The following is a 23207-nucleotide window of genomic DNA, read 5'->3' as shown; positions in this document are numbered from 1 at the left end:
AAGCCGCCCCGGTTGGGTTGCACAAAGAGGCAGGATATAAATAAATGTTATTATTTTTATTTATTACTAATCAGAAAAGAGCACTGATTATCACGATTGTCCTTGGCTCAACGTCTCAATGGGAGAAGGAGAAAAACCTCTCCAAAAATCTCAGAAGGGGAAGGCACCTGTGGCCAACAAAATGGCCATCTGAAAGGTCAACGGAGGAGAGTAGCTTTTGGGCAAGAGGGCGACGGCTGGCTAGGATGGACTCTCACTGGTTTCTCTTGCCCTATTTCCCCCAAATCTCTTGGGAAAGGAAAGACGGAGGGTTGGAAAGGGTGGGGAGACAGAAGGAGAAGCCACAGCCTGAGAAAAAACAGCCCGCCGCAGCTATCTGGGAGATTGGTTTCAGACAGAGCCTCTCTCTCTGCCAAGTCCATATCCTATCGGAGGCGGGTGCAGTTACTTAACATTCATCACGGACTGAACTCTGTAACTTTATCAGTTCTCGAGTATGGCGCCATCTCAGAGGCCGGCCATTCTCAGCTCTCAGATTAGGCCTGATAAACCACTGATAGATTACAAAAGATTGTTTCACTTCAGGGGACGCGATTACTAATACTAATAGTGTGCGAGTTGAGTGTGTGTGTGTGTGTGTGTGTGTGTGTGTGTGCATGAGAGAGAAAAAGAATACTCGCCTCTATCAAGAAGAAGAAGAAGGGAAAGGGAAGAAGAGAGGCGGGAAGAGGAGAAATAATGAGAAAAGAAAATACGAGGGCAATAGCAATGAAGCGACGTTACGTTTCCGATGGGCCCCCCCGATAAAAGCCCTGATGGGTTTTTTAAGAGGGAAAAGGATTCTAATAGAGCTATCGCCGTCCGTCTGTCCTCTCCCCGCACCAGCCCTCAAGACACATCAGATGGATTGGAAGAGATTGCTTTGCAAAAGGAGGAGGAGGCGACTCTTTTAATGCATTGCTGAGCCCTTCATCTGATATAGGGCTGGGAGAAAGGGGAACCTGGAATATGGAAAGAGACAGAAATGGGTGTATTTGTGGCGGGGGGGAAGGATAGGAGAAAGAGATGCATCGTCCGATGTCCCTTCTCACTTTCTCTGTCTCTCTCTCTCTCTTGAAGCAAATCTTGCAAAAAATTAAAATTCAAAAAAGTGTAGGGGAAGTTCTGCAGGACCATCTATGCAAGAAACTTCACAAACTTCACAACCACAGGGGACAAGTACAGCCAAATATATCTTTATATCTCTTTGGAGTATTTCCAAGCCATGGATGCTTGAATCCATGGATGAAGAAGCCATGGATATGGAGGTCTAACTGTAGGATCTTTACCAAATATATGCTTATATCTTTTTGGAATGTTTTCAAGCCGTGGATGCTTGAATCTGTGCACAAAGGCCCCATATACACTACAAAATAACCCGGTTTGGAAACTGGGTTATTTCCCTATTGTTCAGACTCGCACAGATTGCATTCGGTGCAGTTTGCAGCATGGGGAGGAGGAACAGAAAAGCCCATTTAAACCGATGCATTTGGCACCAGATCCCTTAGTGGTTCTTTTTTTTAAGAACAGCAACAATCTGCATCTCAAAGAGTGTGACTAATCTATCGGATCAATTTGGATTGTGCAGCCATTGTTCAGGAAACGGAAACGCCACCATTTTGATCCAGAACAGTGGCCCTCCATATCCTCAGATTTTTTATCTCCACAGATTCAACCATCCAGGGCTTGGAAATATTCCATAAACATATTTTTGTTGAATATCCTACAGTTAGCCCTCCATAGCCATGAATTCTTTGGGGCCAGCCCCATTTACATTTCTTGCATGGAGAGATTCGCATCTGTGAATTGATTCAAATTCCATTCACCGTTCCCACTACATTTTAAGGCAGTGAATCGCTCCGTGGCATTTAAATCCGGTTTGAAGTTCCCATTCGCCTCCGTTCTGGATCAAAACGGAGGGGTCTCCATTTCCTGAATGATGGCTGCATGATCCAAAGTGATCCGATAGTTTACTCACAGTATGCAGATTGTTGTGGTTCTTTAAAAAAAAAAGATCCGCTAAAGGATCCAGTGCCACAGGTATAGTTTTAAATGGGCTTTTTGGTTGTTACACCCCACAAACTGCACTGAGTACAATCGATACAAGTCTGAATGACAGGGAATTAACCCGGTTTCCAAACCAGGTTACAATGGGCCCTTGTTATCTGCTGGGGTTTGGTTCCAGGATCCCCCATGGATAACAAAATCCATGGATATTCAAGTCCTATTAAATATAATGACATAGCAAAATGGGATCCCTTATAAAAAATGGAAAATCAAGGTTTGATATTTGGAATTTATACTTTTGAACACTTTCAAACTATGGATGCTTGAATCCGTGTATAAAAAAGATTGTGTCTAAGAAAGGCCGGCTGTATTTCGTAGTGTGAATGGGGCCTTTATGCACAGATTCAAGCATCCATTGCTTGAAAGATATTCCAAAAAGATATAAAAATATATTTGGTGAATATCTTATAGCTAGCCTTCCATAGCCCTGGATTCTTTATTCATGGATTCAACAACCCACAGCTAGAGAATATTCCAAAAATATATAAGGATATATTTGGCCAATATCCTACAGTTAGACTTCCATATCCATGGATACTTTATCCACAGATTCAAGCATCCATGGCTAGAAAATATTCCAAAAAGATATACATTCCCAAAAGCAAACCTTGATCTTGCCCTTTTATATAAGTGGCACCATTTTAGTACACCATCGTATATAATGGGACTTGAGCATCCATGGATTTTGGTATCCTTAGGGGTCAGGGAACCAAACCCCGGCGGATACCAAGGGCAGACTATATAACAATTGAGCATTAGTGCTTGAAATGCAGAATGATTCAAGTGGATTACTTGTGGCAGGAGAACAGAAAAGGCCACTAGATTTAGAGCCCCTAGATTTTCTGGAGGCTGAAAAACCACCGTCCCAAATGTCCCCACCAGACAGAAATGGTCAGAAGCCCCCTTGATTTGGACAAACTGGTATTTTGTTGTTGTTGTATTTTTCCTCCTCAAAAATCCTCAGAACAGAAGCAGGTTCAAATGGGAGAATAAGGTCCTTCCAATAACATGGACCCAAACCGTATAAGTCATTAAAGCTCAGCGCCAGAACTTCACATTCTGCCAAGAAACCAAAGTGAAAGCTTTGGCAACAAAGGAATGCACCCTCTTGCTTTCCGGAGATAACAAAGGGCAATCTATGCAATCTGAGGCCACAGAAACAACCTTGAGCGCGCATCTACAGCATAGAAATAATGCAGTTTGACACCACTTTAAGGTGCTCCATCCTACAGAATCCTGGGATTTGTAGATGTACTAGGTCTTTAGCCTGGCAAAGCATGCTGGTGCTGCGCCAAGTTACACACTCCAGGAGCCATAGCAGTTAAAAGTGGTGTCAATCTGGATTATTCCCACAGTCTCCCAGAAGTTACCCACCTTAGTATAGAATGTCGCCAGGAATATTTCCCCTACAAAACAAGCCCTGCGCCATTCCTTTTGCCGATCTCATTACGAAGATTGCAGATGAACCAGTAGATAAATTCCGCGCGAGGAGGCGAAGCCGTTACTCGACGCCAAAGCAACGAGACGTTGTTAACTGGTAATTAAGCTCCAGGTATAGATGTTCCCTGAAACAATTGCTCCATATACTGTGTAGAGAAATGGAAAACTGCTTACGGAAGGCTATGATTAAAAAAATAAATTCCCCAGCCCACGCTAGCGCCGCACAAGGCGCACCGAATTAGCATAAAGTTTCCCCCATTTTGCGATAAATTTGATCAAAACAGCAGGGAGTTGGAAGTAATCTTGCCATAATTTCTTTTCTTTCTCCCCCCCCCCCCCCCACTTCCATCCTCAGTTAAAACTTTTGAAGTGAGGCACCAAAGGAAGGGGAACAGACAGACCACATGGGAAGAATAAGTAGCATGCGGATGGACACTGGCATGCAATGAATGCTCGGTCTTTGGACGGCTAATAGAATGGCCTTGCACAACCTGACCTCTCAAAGATTTGAGTTGTGGAGAAGAAGGTCTAGAGCAGCGGTTCTCAACATGTGGGTTGTGATCCCTTTGGTGGTCAAACAACCCTTTCACAAGGGTTACCTAAGAAAGACCATTGGAAAACACATATTTCTGATGGTTTTAGGAACCGAGACCATTAATTGGTGGTCACCGTAACATGAGGAACTGTATTAAAGGGCCGCAGCATTAAGAAGGTTGAGAACCACTGGTCTAGAGCCACATAGCAAAAATATTAGTCTTTTGGACCTCTTGACATGCTCCAAAGCTCTCCAAAGAGCAGGTGAAGAATATGGCTGTTTGTGCCACTCCTTACTATAGGGGTGAGAAACCAAATCTGACTGTCTTGGGATTCTCCTTTCTTGCAGTCCTTGAAGGCTTTCCATCACTTTTATATAAGGATTTTCCCCCACCCAACTTTAAAAGATTAAAATCTCTCCTAAGGCTTAATAAATCGTTCCTATGCTTTGGATCAAACATTGATCAGAACACGGACTGCAGTCCAGAAATGAGAAGACGACCAAGAATGGGGACGGCAGCCCTAGAAGGACTAGAAAAGATCTTAAAGAGCAAAGATGTACAACTAAGCAGGAAGGTTAGAATCATACACGCTGTTGTATTCCCTATTACTTTGTATGGATGCAAAGACTGGACAGTTAAGAAAGCGGATAAGAAGACAGTCAACTCGTTGGAGATGTAATGCTGGGGAAGAGTGCTGAGAATACTGTGGATGGAGAAAAGGACAAACAAATGGGTCCTGAACAGGTCAAGCCTGGAAGCCAAGATGATGAAGTTGAGGTTGTCGTACATTGGCCACATCATGAGAAAGCATAAATTATTAGAAAAGACAATAATGCTAAGAAGGGTGGAGGGTAGTAGAAAGAGAGAAGACCACATGCCAGATGGATGGACTCTATTAAGGAGGTCACGGGTCCGAATTTACAAGACCTGAGTAGAGCAATGGAGAATAGGAGGTCTTGGAAGTGTCTCATCCACAGGGTTGCCATGAGTCAAGATTGACTCGAGGCAGTTAACAACAACAACAAAATGCGTAGTGGTTTGAGCATTGGATTAGGACTCTGGAGACCAGGGTTCAAAACCCGCTGGAGGACCTTGGGCAACGACAATTCCACAGGTCTTAAAAGCAATGCTTGCTAAAGTGTTCAGAGCATAGCTAAGAATACTTTATTTGCCTCCCATGTGTTCTTAAAAGCAGGGCTTGCAAAGATGTTCAAAGCACAACTTGGGAAATGTGACGTCGAAGGCTTTCATGGCTGACATCCATAGTTTTTGTGGGGTTTTGGGGCTATGTGGCCATGTTCTAGAAGAGTGTATTCCTGACGTTTCGCCAGCCACAGATGCTGGTGAAACATCAGGAATAAATTCTTCTAGAACATAGCCACCACATAGAGCCCAAACCCCACAAAAAACTATAGAGCTTGGAAAACCTGCTTTGCTTTCCCTGTGTCCTTAAAAGCAGGGCTTGCAAAGGTGTTCAAAGCAGAGCTTGGAAAACTTGCTTTGCTTGGAGTACACCTTCCATGTGTTTTTAAGAGCAGCTCTTTCAAAGATGCTCATAGCAGAGCTTGGAAAACCTTCCTTGGTTGGAATACAAGGCCCACGTGTTTTTAAAAGCAATGCTTTTAAGAGCTGGGAAAACAGAGCCAAGGGGAGCGGATGTGCTTTCCCCCTGTTCAGCATAAAGCTTAGAAGTCTTGATTCCCAGCCAGTGAAATATTTTCTCACTTGGTATTTGTTATATGGACGACACGTTCTGAGCAACTGTGGCTGATGTTGAAATGCATCCTGTTTAATAGTATCACAACATTTTACAAACTGTATTCTTTAGAACCGCAAGCCACTTTGCGTTCCAACTTTGCAAGGGGGGGAAGAAGGATATAAATAAGTGCAACAACAACAACAACAAGAAGACACTGCTAGTTCTTACATATTGGTTTTGAAACCTCAGGGCCTAGGATGCTCCTAAAAAGTCAATCCTACCACCTGGTCAGACTGCCACAATCTATTGCTTTAACCCCACAGGAATATGAAATATCTGAAATGTCACAACGCAACCCGGTTTGGGTCCCCCAACATGCCCGCTTTGCTTGGAGATTTTCAGGTGCAAAGCTCCTTTCTTTAAAATAAGGCATATGAGATGCGGTGGGCATCAGGTAAGATACTGGTCCTGATTGACTCTTTATCACACCAGGCTATAATTCACAAACTTGAGGAGTGATGGAGGAAGAAGGGAGGACTTCTTCTGAAAAGGTGGTTTTGCGGGCGGATGAATAGTGCCAAGAGAGCCAAAGGAGTCACAGACAGAAGAAGGAAACTAGTGCATATGTATTGAATGGGACTCGAGCATCCATAGGGGGTCCTGGAACCAAACCCCAGCGGATATCAAGGGTTCACTATGTAGACTGAACAAGATGCCAATAAACCCTGTATTTGTGGGTGGAGGCCTTTTGTAAAGACAGAAACATGTGCATTATGGCATTTATGAACATAGGCAATATGTTAATTTTGCAGAAAATTATATGGCTAACTAAACTGAAACCAATACTTTCATTTGGAATTAAGTCGCAGTGACTTTCAGATTGTCAATCCAGAATACTGTGATGTGAATCTTGACTGTCCCTTTTTGCCGTTTTGAAAACTTGGCAAGATTAGGTTTATCTCTAGGTCTCAGCTTTTGGACCTGAGGCTTTAGGGCCTTGGGTAGCCTTCACCTATTTGGGAGAGGCATTTTCAGCTTTTTAGAAATGCTAGGGCAATGCCAGCATGGTGTACTGGTTTGAGCATAGGACAAGGACTCAGTGTTTGATTCCCAGTTTGGCCATGAAACCCACTGGGTGACATCTCAGCCCCAGAAAACCCAGAGATAGGTTCACTTTAGTATCACCATAAGTCAGAAACAAAGAGAGCCAGTGTGGCACAGTGGTTTGAGCATTGGAGACCAGGGTTGGAGGCCATCCCAGCTCAGCTATGAAACCCATTGGGTGACCCTAGAAAGTCACACACTCTCAGCGTCAGAGGAAGGCAATGCAAATCTTCTCTGAACAAGTTTTGCCAAGAAAACCCCATGAAACGTTTTGCTGTAGTTGGAAAGGACTTGAAGACTGACAACAATAACAGACCCATTCCCATGCATGGGCCAACTAACTACAGCTCTAATCTATAAAAAGCTGTGGCTATTTTCATTCCAATTCCATTTGGGAGTCTTTATTTGGCGGAGTGGACTTGCACCTAGACATGCAACAACAACCATATGCAAAAGTGGGGAAATCATCTCATGATGGTGTCATAAGAAAAGGTTGCATGCCTTTCGTGGAGACCCCAGAAGGCTACCTTGAGAGTCCCAAAGGGCTGGATTCTAACCCAGGGCCTGAAATGCTTTGCTCTACACCCTTCGCCTCCTGCCTTTCCAGGAACCAAAGGGAAGCCTTCCTTGCTTCCCAAAGTCTGACAATGATGGAGAGCGCATGGCTCACAGCCATAGCCATGGCGCCTGGTATGCTTCTTACTGATCCTTGGTCAGCCACAAAAAGTGTAAGAAAGGAAGGCATTTTGTTCTCAAAAAATCATACGTTTGCGGATACTTAAAAGGGAAAAGGGGAGAGATTTGCCAATAAACCTTCCAAAAATACTCCATTTCAAGTTACAATTCCAAGACGGTTTGCTCCAGACAAAGCGGCAACGGTTCAGGCCTTTGCAAAGCTGGTCAATTGGGGCACTATCCCACCTGGTTGAAAATGTAATTCTTGACTGTTTTTTAAGGGAGGAGAAAATGGAAAATATGAACCCCTCCAACCTTAAGTGAAGTCTTCCTGCTCCAGTTGTTATTAGCCAACCTCCCAAAAATATGGAGTCAGCTCTTTCATTCTCCTGACCAGGGGCATTTCTCCCCCTTCTTCCATGTTTTGTTCCCGGGGCAGTGTTTTGACTTCATTTGCAAGGAGGAGGAGGGGGGAAAAATAACGTGCAATTTTAATTTAATGGTAACATTTTATCACCAGTTCCATGAATTATCAAGGCACTGGGGTTTGTGTGTTTTCTGTTCTTGGCATTTTGGTGGAGCGAGATAAGAGTAAAAAACAACAGAGCTGCTCAGAGAGTGAAAAAGGGAGATAGATAACGCAGATATCAACTCCTACACAAAACAGTCCTGGACCTTATCTTTGCTTTTTATCGCAGTTCCTTTAAAAAAAAGAAAGAAAGAAAGAGGGAGGGAGGGAGAGAGGGAAGGAAGGAGGGAGGGAGAAAGGGAACGAACAGCCCAACTGGAATGGGCCAGCATGCCGAAAATGAACTTTATACTCCTTGGTCTTTAGTAAGAAAATCTGAGACCAAAAAGCAAAAATAAAATAGATGCAAAGTAGAGATGGCTGAAAGGGTCAATAGCCCTGAAACGCAGAGGAACCAATGGTTTATTTTGCACTCCCCAAAATAAAAATGGTATCCCCTAAAGGTGATTTATTTATGAATTTCAGAGATTAGCCACTCCTTAAATACTGATTTACATGAAGCCAGCTTGCAAAGAAATGTTGAAATGTGTCAGATGGGTTTCCTTCCAGAAGAAGCACTTCTGGTTGGTTTGCTTATTTGGATTTCTAACCAGGAATGAAGAGGAGTGGCATTTTTAATCCTGCCAAGCAGTTAAGGGGCATGTCTACATGGGGAAAATGAAGCGGGTTTCCTCCGTCTTCACAGCGACCCTGTCTCCACAATACAGAGCCAAATGCCCAAATTGAATGCGGACCATCTTTCGTAAAGCCACTTCTGCACCAAATCCACCCTATCCCTCCCTTAAACTGGTTTGGGAAAAGTCGTATTTTGCTACGAATTTTGCAGGAAAATCCAGGGCACTCCATATCAACGCTGGGTGGCTATGTACACATTCGTACCCGCTGTCACCCGCCACCATCAATGGCTCAAGTCACTCCATGAGGTCACAACATGGCACCCAAATACGATGGATGCTAGGTACCCCATTGCAATTCATGACAGCAGTGCAATTCAGTGGCGCATCCAGGATTTAGAACTGATTGCCTGACTTACTCCTTACTTACTCTGGATGACCCCTTGCAAATATACACATTATTGGGCGGCTACAACAGCTCAATTTTGCCACTTTTATTGTTTTATTGTTATTCTTTACACAAACCTTTTATCACATGTTCTCTAGAAGTGCATACATTTATGTCAATACATGCACCTCAAATGTTGGACATTTTTACAACTTGTGTGCCATCTGGGATTTATAGTTTTTGGCCTACTATACTTATTGGCAGGTTTTTTTTTTCTTTATACTTTATATTTTGTATGTAAAGAGACATTATATACACTACTTGTTGTTTTTCATCCGTCTGCAAAGCACATTGCCTTGAATATACAGTACACGGTTTGCCTGGATGTTAGAGAATCACAGGTATTATATTCATTGAATATTTTCCCCTAGACCTTTTTGTTTGCCATTTTTCTCTTTTGGTTTAGGATAACACCTTTTTGCTCAAGCAACCATAGATGCTTGAACCCATGAATATGGAGGGCTGAATGTATTTGGATATAAAGTTTAATTCAACATTTGGAAATGTTAAACTTCTCAATAGTGTATTCTCATAACAGACAATGAAAGATACCCAGAAATAGCTCTTGGATCTGACTGTTGTCTATGTCTGCAGCATTGGTAGCATTTCCAGGAGACCTTGGATGGTCACACAACCCAACCATGCTCACCTCCGCATAAAACAATCACACGTTTTTGCCCCCAAATGCCATCTAGGGTTTATGGACACATTTTCCACCTTGTTTTGGGGGCATTTAGGACCAGGAGATGACTTTTTTTAAACAGAAGCTAGCAGAAGTTGCTTTCTGATTTTAAAAAAAGGCTTCTCCAATGCCTATATTGGCCAGGTTGGTGCAAAACATAGAAGAAATGCCCCCCACGCGATCCCAGAAGTCATTTGGGGGTTTAAAAATTGCAAGCTTGGTCTGACTCTTGGGGGTCAGGGGTCCTCCAAACACATTAGAAATGCCCTAAACATACACACATAGGGCATTCTGAATCATTTATTCATCACCTTGACATCTGTAGTGCATGGGCTACTCAATTCAGGAAAAAAATCAACAGAGATGTTGCCATTCATTCACATTTTCACATTTCTATTCCGCCTCCCCTGAAGAAATCTGGCCCAGAAAACCGTAGGATACGTTGGAGGTGACTTGAAGGCACATGACCACAACTCTATGACTAGAGAGCATCAGAGGACAGTGCTGTGGACCCACTTTCTTGGCCGGACATCCGCCAGAAGAGACAGGAGCATCAGTCCAGACTATTATATTAGTTCCTTTCTGCCCTGTATATTACGTTTTAATTGCCTCCTCTGCCTGGAGGGCTGTAAGAGCTATCTAAATATGTGCAAGTACAGTATGAAGGCTCTAACTGGAACCTGCAGCACTGGGGAGCACACAAAAATGCTTTTCTTCCTCAAAAAGACATAGGAAGCTATTTCAGCATCAATATGCCCATCTTGCCAGGAATAGCCAATAAGGCTCCTTTGGAGGTCCTCTACACTCACCTAGAACATTAAAAAGGGGGTGAAATACCTCTCCTGGAAGCTTTCTTGAGCAACAGCTCATCTTATATAAAGGCCATAGGGCCTCCTTTCACGATTTAACATATCAAAAAGCTGGTTGGAATATCTTCTTGCATTTTTTGACCGTCTACATGGTTTCTGAAGGGTCCCAGAGATGAGGAGAATGGCACCTGGAACCCACTGCCACTGACCACCATGTCCTGTCCCTCCAAAGAGACACAATGGTAGCATCTTCTAGCACAGTGGTCCCCAGCATGTGCTCCATGGAGCCCTTAGGGCTCTGTAAGTCAAAAAGGCTGGGAGCCTCTGTTCTAGCAGGTTTGCCTCTCTAGACCAGCGGTTCTCAACCTGTGGGTCGCAACAGGAACTGAAACACCACAATTTTATGGTTACGGGTCACCACAACTAAAATGAGGAACTGTATTAAAGAGTCACAGCATTAGGAAGGTTGAGAACCACTGATCTAGACCAACACTGTTTGCTCTGACTGGCAGTAGCTGGCCAAGAAGAAAAAGAAGGAGAAGGAGTGGGGAAGGAGGTTAAAAGCTAAAGAAGAGGAGGAAGGAAGGGAGGAAGGAAGGAAGGAAGGAAGGAAGGAAAGAAAGAAAGAAAGAAAGAAAGGAAGGAAGGAGGCTACAATCTGAAAAGAAGGAAAGAGAAGGAAGGAAGGAAGGAAGGAAGGAAGGAGCTCAAAAGGAGGAGGAGGGAGGGAGGGAGGGAGCTCAAAAGGAAGATGAAGAAGAGGAGGTGGGAAGGAAGGAACAAGGAAGTAAGGAGCTCAAAAGGAGGAGGAGGAAGAAGAAGAATGAAGGAAGGAGCTCAAAAGGAGGAGGAGGAAGAAGAGGGAGGGAAGGAGGGAGAGAGTGAGTGAGGAAGGAAGGAAGGAAGGAAGGAAGGAAGGAAGGAAGGAAGCTAGCTACAAGCTCAACCTTCTAACTGGAGATACCTGGGACTGAACCGAGGACCTTCGCCATGCAAAGCTCTAGTGCAGTGATGGTGAACCTTTTAGAGGCTGAGTGCCCAAACTGCAACCCCAAACCCACTTATTTATTGCAAAGTGCCATGTCCCTGTGGCTTTCTAGTAACAAACTCTGGCAAACTCTGTGCTGGGGTGATGGCACATGTGCCCACAGAGAGGGCTTTGAGTGCCACCTCTGGCACCCGTGCCATAGGTTTGCCATCACTGCTCTAGTGCTAAGCCCAAGTCCATCCTTGATATCCTTAGTCAGCTCAAGAAGGTTTTGCCATCACCTCTTTGCTACCCAACAGTCACCTCCATTAAGTTGACTTTGACTTATGGCAACCCTACGAACGAGAGACCGGCTTAGACATCTTTTGCCCTGCTCTGGTCTTGCAAACTCAGGGCCGCCGCTCAAAAGAGCCTCGGAAACCAACCGCACACACTTGCAAATCTTTTAATTGTCTGCCTGTATTCTGTTTCACAGAGCTCTGGGGGAAAAAAGAAGGAGCCAGGCCTTTATGTAGTGGAAACATGGGGCCTGGCCATAACAAGAAGCAGGGAGGGAAGGAGGGGGGAAATGGACTCAAGGCTCTTTCTCTCCCCCTCTCTTTCCTCCCCCTCTCTCTTCCCTCCCTGCCCTCGCACTCCCGTCCCTACCTTCTTTTTGAAAAACATAATTTATCTGTGTATTATCAAGAAATCCAGACACTTTAATCAGTGAGCTATGAAGTCAGTATTTCCATTCTTATCTAGTGGAGGAGTGGAAATGGAGAGGAGATAGGCAGCTCCGAGCCAAGCCGTGGTGGGGAATGTTAATGGGAGAAGAGACGGAGCGATTGGCTACTGAGCTCTGGCTATCTCCACCATTATCAAGCCCTTATCAATGCAACCATCAGTGGCGCAGTAATGGGGCCAGTTCAACTTTCCGCATTATCATATCCGCTGAAACCTGCATGAGAGGGGCTCAGCCAGGAGACAGAGAGGAGTGAGCGAGAGCGAATGAACTCCGCCGCTGGAAAGGGGGGAAAGGAGAAGAAGAAAAGGAGGAGAGGATGGGGACGGGGTGCTTTTGGGGAGGTGGGACGGAAAGGAATGTCGGACAGATCCACCCTGGACCTCAAAGCCAAGAGAAACAGGTTACGCACCAAGTGCCGGGTGGCTGCTGCCTTGTGCTTTGGTTCTCTTTCCTTACATCCAGAGTGCTCTTGGCATAGTCTACCTTCAGTGGAAGACAGCAGATACTGTATATATTCATGTATAAGACTAGAAATTTTGGTCAAAAAACTGACCCCAAAAACCTGAGTTGACTTATTCATGGGTCAACATAAGTATTGTACTATAACTCTTTTTTATAAAAGGAACCATCCTCTTGTGAAAGGCAAGCGCATAGTCTATCATGATCTCTCATCCACCTAATCTTTAGTATGAGCATTTATGCCTCCCAGAATTTTCTAAGTTCTTTGACATTGTTTCCTTTCCTTCATCCTTTAGATCATTTGTTCCACACCTCTAATGATCCATGGGGTCATATCAAAATTCATAGTTTTGGCCCCAAAACCTGCCCTCGACTTATATATGAGGTCGACTTATATTCGAGTATATGCGCTATATAGCCAGAGATTTGTGGTGTTGTTCTAGCTGCAAAAATTCTTGGAAGTTAAGCAGAGGCCTGGTTAGTTTTCGGATGGGAGACTGCCAAGGAGTACCAGTTACTGTAGGCTAGAGAGGAAGGAAGTGGTAAAACCATCTCTGAGGATTCCTTGCCTAAGAAAGCTCTATGAAATTCAGCTGGTCACAGGGGACTTTAAGGCCCATACGCAATGGCACCACTAGGGTTGGTGTCACCCTAGTGTCTTAACTCATGGTGTCACCCCTGGATTGGAGCCGCCAGGCCAATGGTCCCTTAGGAGTAGATTAGGCCGCTATGGAAGAGAAAGGCTCTAGTCTACTTGTTGCCAACAGCTGGGGACCAGGGCACCCAAAGGGACTATCCATGTCTCAGGATGTTCTGCTCTACCTGTCTTTTTTGCAAGTCCCAAAAAGGTCCAGGCACCATTTGGTGATAGGAGAGTCCTCCAGAAGTTCGCCATGGCATGTTAACAGCATGCTAGCCAGCCTCCTTGCGGGTGGGCCAGGTCCCTCCCAGGACCTTCAAGCTGCATCTGCACTGCAGAAATAATCCAGTTTGACACTACTTTAACTGTCATGCCTCAATGCTATGGAATTCTGGACCTGTAGTTTATTGTGGCACCAACACTCTCAGACAGAGAAGGTTCAATGTCTCTCAAAACTACAGTTCCCAGAATTTTATAACATTGAGCCACGGCAGTTAAACTGGTGTCAAACTGGATTAATTCTGCACTGAAGAATTAGGTAGGTAGACCAGATTCCAGAGTCTCCAGGAGTCTGGTCAGCTACAGAAAATGTAGCAGCATACACTGGAAGGCAGAAGATGTACCTCCCTAGAAACACCCAGAAACACCCAACACACATATCCAGAGATTCATAAGGAACTCCTAGGATGCTACTCTCATTTCCCTTAAAGAAGACTCAGAACTCCACTGCAGAACCTGACTGCTGTGACTCTCTCTAACAAGACACTTGGCACATTTCAGCCAGAAGGCACACACATACCATATATTCTCGACTATATGCTGACCTAATGTATAAATCGAGGGCAAGTTTGGGGGCCAACATTATGGATTTTGATATGACCCGAGGATAAGTCGAGGGTAAAACTTATTAGGCACATATAATAAAAGATCTCTAGAGGATGAAGCAAAGGAAAAGCAATGCCAATGAACTTGCAAAATTCCAGCAGGCATAACTATTTCTGCTCATACTAAAGTCTGGATGGATGAGAGAGTAGAAGAGGGCAATGCTTCCAGGGCAGATTAAACTCTTGCCTCTCACCCCATATATACTGTATTTTAAGTGCTGTATTTCAATGTGCATATAGATATATGTGTGTGTATGTGTGTGTGTGTGTGTGTTTTTGTATGTGAACATTATATGTGGACATATGTGAACTGTTTATGCTCATACTAAAGGCTGGATGGATGAAAGAATAGAGAGTGCTTCCATGACAGATTATACTCTTGTCTTTCACTAGGGATGCTCCTTTTTATAAGTAAGACTTAAAGTACAGTGCTTACATTGACCCATGGATAAGTCGACCCAGTTTTTGGGGGGTCAATTTTTAGACTAAAATTTCTAGACTTATACACAAGTATATACAGCGACGTCTAACTTCTCCTGAGTTGATTTGCAGCCCAAGGTATAAACCTCCCCTAAAAAGGCTGATATTCCGAGTGCTTCAGCAAAAGATGGGTTGCATCAGTTTCTTTGCTTGTCCTCTAAAGCTAGATGGTTTCCTTTATTAGAAGTATCCTTCTCCCTGGATAGCAAATGCTCTAACCAGATGCTTCAAGAAGATCAAGACAGCACTTGCAGGTGGAGATGCAACACAGCAGAGAGGCAAAAGACGTCACTGGATGCGCACGTGTAAATGCAGCATCATGTGCCCCAGGGACCGCACTTTCCTCTCTCCAAGCAAATATGACAAAAGGGCCCCAGAATTGCCAGTCCATAACAACAGTTTGGAACAAATGTCAGAGAAACTGATAGGCAATCTGAATGGGATCACCATAGACTAACACAGATACAAAAAGAAGTAGCGCTGCTTGGAACATGTCACATTATCGGATGGCACCTCACTGTTCCTAGATTCCTGGACAGAATCCAATTTGCTGATGGTCCAAAACTTCAGTCAGTAACACCTGATAAACCGTGAAACTGAGATAACAATAAATATTAATAAAGATACAGGGATGGGGGAATCGGAGATCCACATGAACACATAAAACAATCCATGCGTGTACATGTTCCATGTATATGGAACATCTATGATTTTTAACGGCCAACTTTTTTACAAAAGAAGAGGAAAAGAAGGAGGGAACATTATACTGTCAGCCTTCCATATCAAGGGATTCTCATCTATAGATCCAACCAAACACAGTTCAGACATATTCACACATAAAAACATTCCAACCCTCCCCCCAATGTTCATTTTATCATTTTATATAAGGAGTTGTATTTATATTGTCTATAAATGGGACTTGAGCATCCATGGATTTTGGTACGCTCGGGGAGGTCCTGGAACCAAACCTCGGCGGATACTAAGAACCCACTGTAGATAAATAAGAATCTAAAATGTAGGAAACACAACACAGCAACAGTGTGAAAAACACAAATTTAAACTCCAATGGCAAGAATGCCTTGCATTAAGCATGCAGAAGCACTGCGAACATATTTGCTCCCTATGAAAGGCTCTCCTAATTCTTTATGTGGTGCCAAAATGACACATCTCAGCCACCCCTAAATACAAGTGGGAGAGACATAAAGTCTCTGGAGACCCCCCATTGCATCCTCTGTGGACAACATGCGCAACAAGAGCCATCACCTGTCTTTAGTTGCAATGGGAGTCCATCCACAGAAGGTAAAGTAGCAACCCAAGCTGAATTTCTTTGGCAATAGAGCTACAAGCTACAAGCATGGCCTCTAAATCCTCTAGTGTGGGTACCGAAGACCCCAAAACAACAGGCATCCATCCCCCTTTGTCCCTCCCAATTCAACATCTTTCTTTTTAGCAAAGAGGAGGTATTTAAGCATTGCCACATTTACTAAGGAGTTTATCACATGGGACGAATCCTGTGCAGAAACTAAATTTAAACTGAACCCCCCCCCCCGCATTCGTGGGTTGCTTTTCAGATGACGCTCGGGGTTAACCCAAACGGAAAGTGGAAAAAACCCGCATTTGTGGGATGTTTATTGGATGACGTCTGTGTGAAAGAAAAATAACGCAAAAATAACCCCAACGCAAAGTCGTCAAAACCAGCAACTTTTTGCTTTCGCTAAATTCCAAAAGTACAAATTGACTTTCTGTTCGGATTCTTTTCGCGTTATTTCTCTTTCACGCCAACGCAACCGACAAACAACACCCGGATTTTTAAATCCCGTTTCTGCATGGGATTTCACCAATTCGCCCTCCGTGTAAAAAACTCCTAAGTGTCAGTTTTATGTGTTGTATACAACACCCGGCACTATTCATCTTTGGCTCCGGCCTTTAGCCGGACCAATCCCAAAGGAGACTTGCAACAGCAAAAATGCAAAAACAATCCCCCCCAAAAAAGCAGAAATGCAGAAACAAAGCAACAAGAATATTAAATGGAAAAACAAACCATAAACATGCATAATTAGGAAACAACACACAGCAATCGGTATCTTCTTACGACATAAACCAGAATGGCCAATGTTGTTGAGTCGGAGGGGCAATTTCTTCCCTCTGGAACTCTCTGGGAATAGCAGAGTCTTCCAAAACTGCCCAAAAATGGGAGGGGAGGCTGGAATTGTCCATTACAGTCATCCCCAGCCATGTCCAAACTCTGGCCCTCCAGGTGTTTTGGACTTCAGCTCCCAGCATCCCAAACCATTGGCCAAGGCGGCTGAGGCTTCTGGGAGCTGAAGTCCAAAACAACCGGAGGGCCAGAGTTTGGACATCGCTGGTCACCCCTCCTAACTTGAAAATCCGCAACCTTGAAAATCTGTGGTGGGGCCACCTCCGCTATTTTCAATGGCACGCAAGCCCGGGGGTGCCCCATTGAAGCTTATGGGGCTTGAATATGCGCGAGCCTCCATTTTCATGAGGGGTTCGGAACGGATCCCCCACGAAAACGGAGGGCCAACTGTACATGCATAAAGCAAGAGATATGTTTTGGCGTGACACAGTACCAGGGCACCTGCAACCTATTTAAAAGGTGAACTGGACCCTCCTGGAAGCCCCTCCGGTTGTGGGCAGTTCGTCTCTGTTTTTTCCCACTTGATAATTTGCAAAAATTATGAGAAGAAGCCCTTGAAAAATAAGTTATTGACAAAGTCAGGGCGCCATTTTGCTTCTAAGGAAGGAAGGAAGCAGGAACCAGTCTTAAGTCAGTCAATGGATGTAGCTCGCGATCGCTAGGAAAGCTTAAGATTAGGAGGTACACGTGGCAAAACAGCTGCCGTATCAGTCTGAAGAAACGTTATTTACCTTGCCAGTTGCAAAGATTGCCAGTTGGAAATATTGATGCTGACCTTAAACACACACACACACAAATACAGAATGAGTTACTAGGAAAAGCATTCCATCTGGCACCATGGGAAACAGAAAAGCTGGAAGACTCCCATCTAACCAAGGAATGTGGGTAACTGGGCAAAGCAGAGGTCTCTGGATTAGGAATGGAAGGAATATTCCAAAATATTCATAGAACAGTTGGAAACGTCAAGAATAAACTCTTCTGAAACATGGCCACAGAGCCTGAAAAACCCACACAAAAAAACTATGGATGCCAGCTGTGAAAGCCTCCAACTTCACAGTTGGAAACGTGTTTATTGAGTGGAGAGAGACCCTGACCCTAAAAAATCCTGGATGGCTGAGAATCTTCATGGTTTGGGATTTACTATCAAATTCACTGGTTGGGGTTTTGTGCAAAGAACAGCATTTTTTGAACAAAGGATCGCATTTCTGTACATATATTCTGTACAGATATTGTATTCTGCATGCCTTCCTCCCTTGGAAAACACTGTTTTCTGTGCCAAGCAATCGTTTGCGAATGTTGCGCAGAATATGTCCCGGATTACGAATAGCCATCGAAATTGGTTTTGTTTTTGAAGCCTTTTTTGCAGCAAGAAACAATATTGCTACAATTACTCATTGCTTTTAGTGAAAAATTACATTCCTGGTTTGGACTAGTTGTGCTTCGACTATCATAATGTCTTATTTTCGGGGTATAACAGGGCACTTATACAGTTCCTTTGTGGAATCCATTTGCACACTTGGCTGCCCCAGTTGCCCCATGAGTAGAGCATGCTTCATTCCCATGCGCACCCAGCAATTGCACATCCATGTCTGAATTAGGACTAGTTTTCAGAAGGCGGAGGGAAAAATGCCTTAGCTTTCCTAGTAAGAGACAGGCAGGGCAATATTTAAAAAAGAAGAAGATTATAATAGCAGGAGATTAACGAATTAGAGAAAAAGCATTTCCTTTCTCTGCTGGCAAATGAGAGATGTCACCAAAGCATGTTGATGTGAGAAGAGAAGAGATAACAGATATTTGGGGAGGAGGGAGGGGGGAAAAAGAAAAAGGAAGGCAGTGGATGGAAGGCCCTTATCTGCAATGACTCAGAAGCACTCATTCCTTAACCCTATTCCAGCCCAAGGTCAACTCTTACATTCCTGACAGCGGTTCCTCCTTTCCAAAAAACAAAACCAGCCAGAGCTAGAGAACAATGAAGATGCTGCTCTGTCCAAAACAGGGCAAGGAGGCAAAGGAGAAGGCAAGCCAAGCAGAAAAAAGGCAAGAGTGGGGAACACGGGAGTTTGCAGAGAGAGAACACCCATGTGGAGCCAAAGGCTTTCGTGGCCAGCATCCATAGTTTTTTGTGGCCATGTTCTAGAAGAGTTTCTTCCTGATGTTTCACCAACATCTGTGGCTGGCATCTTCAGAGGCTGGCATCGTCTCTGAAGATGCCAGCCACAGATGCTGGCAAAATGTCAGGAAGAAACTCTTCTAGAACATGGCCACATATAGCCCGAAAAACCCACAAAAAACTATAGAAAACACGCACTTTGACCCATGTATCTCCAACGCATGGCAAAAAAGCATGCATTGAAGAAGCCAACCACATGCACATTATACAGTTGGAGGTCCACATTTTTCCTAGGAGCTCCACTCAGTCTCTGAGACCTTCAAGTAAAGCTTTTCTCTTAAATCCTGGGACAACTTCATAGACATGTCTGATGGGAAGGTGAGAAAGGGCCTTCTTGGTGGCTGCTCCCAGGCTCTGAAATTCCTTGTTACGATTACAACTAGATCTCCACATTCACGGCTTTGACTTTTGTGGATTTGATTATTTGCGGTTTTGATTACCATATATACTCAACTATAAGTCGACCTCAATTATAAGTCGAGGGCAAGTTTTGGGGCCAAAATCATGGATTTGGCTATGACCTGTGAATAAGTTGAGGGTAAAACTTAGGCCTCATTCCCAGTACCTTTTAAAACGAATCACAAATCGGATTATACAGCAGTCGTTCCCACTTGAACTCGAGTCTGATCCTCAGTCAATCGAATTCTCCTGCGAAGAACCGATTCAAAGGGGAAAACCCAGGGTTATCCTGATACTAGTTTTCCCGTGGTTCTTTTGCCAGGTACCGTGCCAGATCCGGGGTAAATGTGTGGGAACTATGCCTTAGAGGCATAGGATCTAAATGATGAAGCAAAGCAAAACTTACAAACTTCCAGCAGACCTAACTCTGTGCTTAGTCTCAAGGCTGGATGGATGAGAGAACAGAGGACAGGACAGATTATACTCTTGCTTTTCACCAGGAGATGGTTCCTTCTTATAAATACAGTGCGTCCTTGGCTTAAGCAGGGGATCTGTTCTGGACTCCCCGCGTAAGCCAAAAAACGCGTATGCTCGAGCCCCATTCACTTGAATGGGACTCGTGCATGCAGCGGCGCGGGGGCGCGCGTCCCATTCATTATTTGAATGGGATGTGCTGCCCCTTGCGCCCCTGAGCATATGCTCAAATCCTCGTATGATGTGGGTGCAGTGTAAGAGTTAAGATACAGTAATTACATTGACCCACGGATAGGTCAACTCAGTTTTGGAGGATCCATTTTTTGACCTAAATTTCTAGACTTATGAGTATATACAGTAATATGTTCTCTCTAGGAATCTCTAGGTCCTCCAGCACAATTTTGCTGGAAATTGACCATCAAGTTGTGCTGGAAGACCTAGACGTTCCTGGAGAACACACTTCTCTGGGCATTTTTAAGCTCTCCAGCATTATTATTATTATTATTATTATTATTATTATTATTATGTTTATTTGTATAGCTCCATGGGCTTTACATAGCGCTTTACAAAGGAGAGGGAACAACAGTCCAAAATAGTAACAAAAGCCTGCCTACGGCGCCCAAACTAAAACCACACACAAGATTATAAAATTAATAAAATGTTACTATAACAAAGCTAAAACTATACTATAACAATATCACGATTCTTTAAATACTTTAAATAAGATCTGAAGAAGGAGACTTTGGTCTATGAAAGCTCATGCTGCCAACTTCTTTCTTTCAGTTAGTCTCAAAAGTGCTGCAAGATCTGTCTACACACTAAATAAGAAATAGGTTCAAGAAATGATGATGACAATCATCCTCGCTATCCCCATCGTTTGAGAAACAAGATATTTAGTCTCTCTTTTGCTTGGAAAGCAGAAATTAAATCAAGCATGCCTGAATTCCCGTCCCAAATGTGCATTTTTAAAAATCAAAATCAATAAATCAAAACCAAATGTCATCCGACAACCTGCACAGATCTGTTATCCTTTGCCTTCACCTCTTGCTTTCGTTCTTCAAGGGCCACCCAGGATGGAAAAAGTTAACATTATCCTTAAAGACAGGACTTCAGATTAGACAGCATTAATGTCAGAAATCGCACACATGTGTGTATAGGTTAGGCTGATCAGATGCGGCACAGATGGAGCTTAATACCTGCCCCGATAACATTGCTGGGATGCACTTTGGGGCTCGAGCGATCAGGGCTTTGGGTTTTTAGAGAAAGGAACGCAAGCGTAATGACATTGCAACCGTCTTCATTTCTGGAGTTCTGACCTGAACTTTGCAACTCGCCGCATGAACTCTCCGGAAGGCTTTGCTCGCAGCAAAGCTATCATCCCAAAATTAACACCCACAGATTAAGAGTCGTGATCAATCATAGATGACAAAATCTGCAGGTTCATCTCCAATGCAAATTTCCTTGCCGGCGTTTTCTGAAACGCCGAGGCCCAGGTTTGCTTTGAAGCATTCAAGGGTGCAGCTGTCTTTTTGAGGACAAGGGAGCAAAAGGAAGGCATTTGCCCCAAAAATAATTCTCATAGGGGGAAAAAGGGAAATTTTCCTTTAGTTCCCCCCAATTTCTAGCATTGCAGTCACTCTTCAAGAGAGCATTTAGAAATGGAATTTAAGCACTCAAAGGAAAAGGAGCAGCCTATTATGAGTCCTAATTTTGGGGGGAAAGCATAATAACGACGACAACAACAACAACGATGATGTCTGATTCTACAGACTTAACACAGCTATATCTTTGGCCTCTATTAAAATGTCCCAGTTTCCCTCTCCTCCTCCCATCTTTCCCCTTAAATTTTCATCTTACTTCCATGGCTGCAAACCGAGTTAAAGTGCAAAAGTAATTTGCACTTGGTTAACTCAACAACGCGGAGGACAGGAGGGCAGAGTCATGCCCTTCCCAGTGGATTCAGGCAAAAGCAAACCTCTGCAGTGTCTCCTAATTTGTCCGCTTTTCCCCATTCATAACCTTTGCCATCTTGATCACACTCTTGATGCAGCACGGCCACACACACATCCTGGCTTTCATGTGTGAAATGTTGAAGGTTGGCTTTCCCTGCTCCTGGCATGAGAGATGCCCCCGCAGTGTAGCAACGGCGCCTATTTAAAAGAACGGTGTTATCAGATCATCTGGTGGTATCAGACTATCTCAACACCCTAAAACTTTCCCTTCCAGAAAAAAGCCAAGATAGCCATCAAATTGCCATCTCTGCACAATCTGTACCTCTTTCTCAAGCCCTCGCATCTCTCCCGGGCAGCTAGCAACAAGGCCTGGAGGGTTCCTCCAGCTCCATAGGTGGCCAGTGACTCAGACGCCAGGAGATTTCTCACCAAACAACACAAAAGAGGCAATCTGGGGCAACTGCGTTTTGTGCTGAAGCTTGCAACCTAAGGGTAAGGAGAGAACGTCGACATTGGCGGTGGGTGATGAATCCAACTTTGGTTTTGAGTCCAAATTTTCCAGGAGATTCCCTGTCCTCCAAACAAGTTCAAAACCTTGGATATCTTAGGTTTCCTCCTCTAGTGAACTTGAAACCATGGGCTGCTACTCCAGCCAAGGGACACAAAATACAGCATCCAGCATTCTGAGACTTTGGTTTGCCCTCATCAATCATTGCAACTTGATTTATTGGAAGGCGCAAACAGCTGTGCGTTCCTTCTGCAGCAGGAATCAGATCTGGTTTCGACACAATGGAAAACTCAAAATCTGCCCACTGTGGATCCTCTGCAAATTCCTTACTAGAAGTGCTTTTAAGTCAGCGTTGTAAGCCACCTCGATCCTGCAGGAAAGGCGGCATAAATAAAATTTATCATGATTATTTATTACTAAGTGGCCTTCAACCACCAAAGAGTCTACCTGCTTGCTTTTTAAACACCAAAGTCTCAGTCTTCTTCTGATTTCTTGGCTGCAATCACCATTTGCCATATCTCTATATACAGTGGGTCTTCCACATTCGCTGGGATTAGGGACCTCTGTGAAAGTGGAGAATTAAATTATTATTATTATTATTATTATTATTATTATTATTATTATTATTATTATTATTATTATTATATAACCCTCCTTCCTCCAGGTACAGGGATCACTATTTTTTTTTACCTGAGAGAACACCTCTCTAGGAATTTATAGGTCCTT

The 23207-nt window shown here is 43.9% G+C and overlaps 1 protein-coding gene across 3 annotated transcripts in view; it reads right to left on the bottom strand.

Moving 5' to 3' along the window:
- ZFPM1 (zinc finger protein, FOG family member 1) overlaps positions 1 to 23207 on the bottom strand; it is a 101461-nt gene that overhangs the window by 62836 nt on the left and 15418 nt on the right. The window contains exon 1 of one of the 3 annotated variants that reach the window (XM_042437958.1): positions 22929 to 23044. The exons of 1 other annotated variant lie outside the window; for it this stretch is intronic. The gene's annotated coding sequence lies outside the window, so the exon portion shown is untranslated. Of the gene's footprint in view, positions 1 to 3480; positions 3720 to 22928; positions 23045 to 23207 lie in introns of those variants that run through there. One more of the 3 variants, XM_042437959.1, reaches the window with a different exon arrangement.

This window comes from Sceloporus undulatus, chromosome 8 (genome assembly GCF_019175285.1).
Source record: "Sceloporus undulatus isolate JIND9_A2432 ecotype Alabama chromosome 8, SceUnd_v1.1, whole genome shotgun sequence".
In the NCBI taxonomy this organism is placed as follows: Eukaryota; Metazoa; Chordata; class Lepidosauria; order Squamata; family Phrynosomatidae; genus Sceloporus; species Sceloporus undulatus.
This window is presented reverse-complemented; position numbering and strand designations above follow the sequence as displayed.